The following is a 4,494-nucleotide window of genomic DNA, read 5'->3' on the forward strand; positions in this document are numbered from 1 at the left end:
CGTCCTATAAAGTTTTGCATGTCTATATATTTGTGTTCGCATGCCAAAAGTTGACTGCTCGAGTTGTCATTTTTTCCTCCATCTTCTCGTATCTTTCCTTAATAAAAATCTTGAAGATTAAACGAGTATTTGTTGTGTCCTTTGTTTTTCCCTCAATGTTTAGCAAAGTTCCAAACAAATTGTCACATGCATTTTTTTTTCAATATACATGGTATCCAACTTATGCCTCGATAGGAGTTTAGACAAATAAGGGAGTTCAAAATTATTGTTTTTTTTTTTTGTTCATTTAGTAGTACGTTTTCTTTTCTTATTTTGCTTGGATGAATGCTTACTTAGGATTGGAAAGTCTAGAGAGTTTATTTATTGTAATATATTTTATCCATACATTACAACAGGTAGAGGCATGTGCTCAAGTTTTTTTTTTTCATGTTGACTTCTGCACCAACCATGATCATTGGGAAGGTAACGTCGATGTTCCATAAACGATATTTTTCCTCTTATCCTAAACGATGATGTATTCTCTTTACAAGTAAGGCATACTTGATAACATTTGGTACTCCATCTCGACAAGTCACCATATGTAGGAAAATCATTGATCGTCCACAACAAATATGCATCTAACTGAAAGTACTCCTCATTCATACAATCATAGGTCCGTACACCATTATTCCATAACACTTTCAACTCCTCAATTAATAGTTGCAAATATACATTAATCTTTTGTCAAGGAGACTTTGGTAAAGGTATAAGCAAAGAATAAAAAATTTTGACTCTTTCATGCATTTCCAAGACAGCAAATTATATGGTACAAGCACCATTAGCCATATGCTGTAGGTAGTAGTCATATCCATCCGAAGCTAAGCTCAATATAATATTTCTTGGGTCCAAAGAAAATTAAGGAAACTCTCTAGCAAAGTATTTCAATTCTGTAGCATCAGCTAGATGTCGTGACACATCCTTTGTATCAACTCATTTATCCGTGTGCTATCTCATCTCAAAAGTAATACGTTTCGATAAAAATAGTCATTTCAACCTAGGTATTGGTGGAATGTGACATAAAACCTTATTTGGAATCTTCTCACCCTTTCCACTATTTGGTTTATATCAAGATTCACCACATATTGGACAAATTTGACAATTAGTTAAATCTTTCCAAAATAATATGTAGTCATATTTGCAAGCATGGATGGACTCATATCCTAGCCCTAACTCACATAATTTTCTCTTAACTTTGTAAATAATCTAGGTATAGATGTATCGACTGGAAATGCGTCTTTTGGTAATTCCAGTAACATATTCAATGATTTTTTGCTCCAGTTATTGAAAACCTTGATATGCATCAACTTCACCAAAAAATCCAACAAAGAACATTTGGTACATCCAAGGTAAAATTGGTTACGTGCTTCATCCATGAACTCCTCAAAAATGTTATTAGTATCCATTTCTTCGACATTCTCTAGCATTTGTCCTCAAAATACTTTTCATCATCAAAACTTTCTTCCTCTTATATGATTAGCCCTTGTAAATTAGTTAGAAGACCGAAGATGTCATCCTCATCGTGAGTATTAGACTCTATACTGAATTCGTCACCTACCCAAGAAGTACCACCTCTTCGAATCTATCTAAGTTCATTGGTTCCCCATGATAAACCCATTGATTATATAAATTAGATATTTCGTATGTAAAAAGATGTTTCTCTACTTCGTCCAATGGTTGTGTCATTGAATTTTGATAATTATTACATGAGCCTCTTATTTTTCCCACCTTATTTACATGATTGTTTGCCACTTCCATAAATTGAGCAACTCCTTCAATATAATCTCTTCAAAATCTTGTTTTGGTTGAATCCAATCTCTATTCATCTTCAAATAGAATATACAAAACTCAACCCTGTAAGAATTAGCGCAAGAAATTAGATGAATTTTTTTCATCTAACTTAAGGATATCTTTCAGGGATCACAAGCTGTGTGCTTACCTTGAAATTCTATATAACTAAGTAGCATAAATGTTAAGTTAGGTATAGAGGGTCAAAAAGAACTTGAAAGTTCTTAAAAACTATGTGAGTACAACATTAATTCTCAAAACAAATTGTAAAGTTTTTAGAAAGTGCATATGTGATACTTTAACTCTCAAAACAACACTTGAAATGCACAAGTGTCACTTTCACTATCAAAACCAACCTAAAAATTTTCTGACACGTGTTTGAATGACACCTTCACTCTCAAACCAATATAAAAAGTACCTAAAAAGTATCCAAGAGATAATTGGACTCCCAAAATGACCAAAGTAGTTCATATGAGTCACTTTATATATCAAAACAAACTAAAGTTTCTAAAAGTGTGTATGTGATACCTTAACAATAAAAAAAACCTTAAAATGCTCGAGTGCCATTTTTACTATCAAAACCAACTTAAAAAGTACCTGACAAGTGTTTAAATGGCACCTTCATTCTCAAACAAGTCTAAAAAGTATCTAAGAGATAATTAGAATCCCAAAACAATCAAAATAGTTCATTTGAGTCACTTCAAATATCAAAACAAACTATAAAGTTTCTAAAAGGTGTGTATGTGATAACTTTATTCTCAAAACAACACTTAAGATGCTCAAGTGTTACTTTCAGTATCAAAACCAACCTAAAAAGTTTCTAAATGACACCTTCACTCACAAACTAATAAAAATACCTAGAAAGTATTCAAGAGCCTATTTGACTCCCAAGAAAACCTAAATAGTTCATAAAAGTTAATTTCGTTGTCAAAGCAAATTATAGAATTTCTAAAAAGTGTGTATGTGGTGACTTAACTCTCAAAACAACAGTTAAAATGCTTTAGTGTCATTTTGACTATCAAAACTAACCTAAAAAGTTTCTAAATGATACATTCATTTACAAACTAATCTAAAAAGTACCTCAAAAGTACTCAAGAGCCTATTTGACTCACAAAACAACTTAAATAGTTCATAAAAGTGAATTTTGTTGTAAAAAAAAATTACAAAGTTCCTCAAAAGTGTGTATGTGATACTTGTAGTCACCTATTTTGATATGGCTTTATTTAAAATAAATTTAATTTTTAGATTAATTTTGCCGTAAACTTTTTTGTTTTTAATTTGTTGATTATCCACTTTTTTTAGCTTGCTTTTACATGTTTTTGTGGTAACAAAGTTAGTTAGAGTAACTAGTTTGGTTGAAAAACAATTGCAAAAAAAGGTAAGTTTTAATTTTGTTTTTATTTCCAAAATTTCTATACCCTTTTTATATAAGCCAAGTGATATGAACCACATGACATCAAATTATTATTTATATTTATTTAATAATTTTAGTGTAAATCTAGTTGCTTCCATTTTTATCCTTTCTAAGCAATTTAAATAAGGTTAACTTTGTCATTCTATTAAATCTATAATGTGGCACAAATTAGGGTTTTGGGAGTCTATATAAAGCCTGACCATTAGGTTGTATGGGAGTTTTTTGGATATCAATTTTTGGGAATGACAATTTTCCTTTGTGTTGATGACGGAAATTCATAACTAACCTTTTTGCAGTTCTTGATCTAGGATTGCACACTTGAGCCAGGTAAAATTGATCAACTTGCTTGTAGAGTATTCACACCGTGAGTAAGAAAGTAGTTTTTGTTGCCTCATGGTCTTTGATCAAAAGGTAATCCTATTCTAATCATTCCCTTTAGATTGGCATCAATTAATTTTGGGGGTTTAGGATTTTTGTTAGGAGTTCAACAATTTTGGGTTCCTAATTTTCAATTTCTAGGGTTTCTATATCATTTGGTATCAAAGCCTAGGCGTTCTAGATCGGATAAATCCTATGAGTATTTTGTTATTTGATTGAGTATTGAAATTGTGTCTTCAAATTATTATTATTTCTTTGTTTGTGTTGTTCCGAAAGATAAAAACCCAATTAAGATCTTCATTTATATTGATTGTTGGAAACTGCATTTTGATTGAAAAATCATTGGGGTACTGAGATTGGTTTTGAAATTAAAAAAGAGAGAGAGAGAGAGATTGCATTGCATTGGGTGTGAGTTGAATCGGTTAAAGGAAATCAATTGAAGAAATTGAAAAGAAAAAAAAAGGGGGGGGGAAGAAAAAATATCCCAAGGGCTGAAACTTGAGGATTTGGAAGAAATGGTGCACATAGCCATGACAATAGAAAAACAACTTCAAAGAAGATTTTCAAGGTACATTAAATCGAAGTCTAGTTTGAATGCCAACTAATTAGTAGAAAAGGTTAGCTTCCCCACCAAATTTGAGAACTTTAATAAGGTGGGAAGTAATAAATAGAAACTTACTAATGTTGTACAGGATAGTGGTATTTTTCCTAATAGGTCATTAGATTGCAAAGACTCACATGACTGTAATTTTACTACTATTGTTAAACCAATTATTTCTAGAGAAACATGTGATAGCAGTAGTGGGTAGAGAAAGTTAATGGTAGTAAATTTGAGACTAGAAACTTTATGATTATATTGCTAGAACATTAGATCCCAA

This window comes from Benincasa hispida, chromosome 5 (genome assembly GCF_027475165.1).
Source record: "Benincasa hispida cultivar pf3 chromosome 5, pf3_genome.v1.1, whole genome shotgun sequence".
In the NCBI taxonomy this organism is placed as follows: Eukaryota; Viridiplantae; Streptophyta; class Magnoliopsida; order Cucurbitales; family Cucurbitaceae; genus Benincasa; species Benincasa hispida.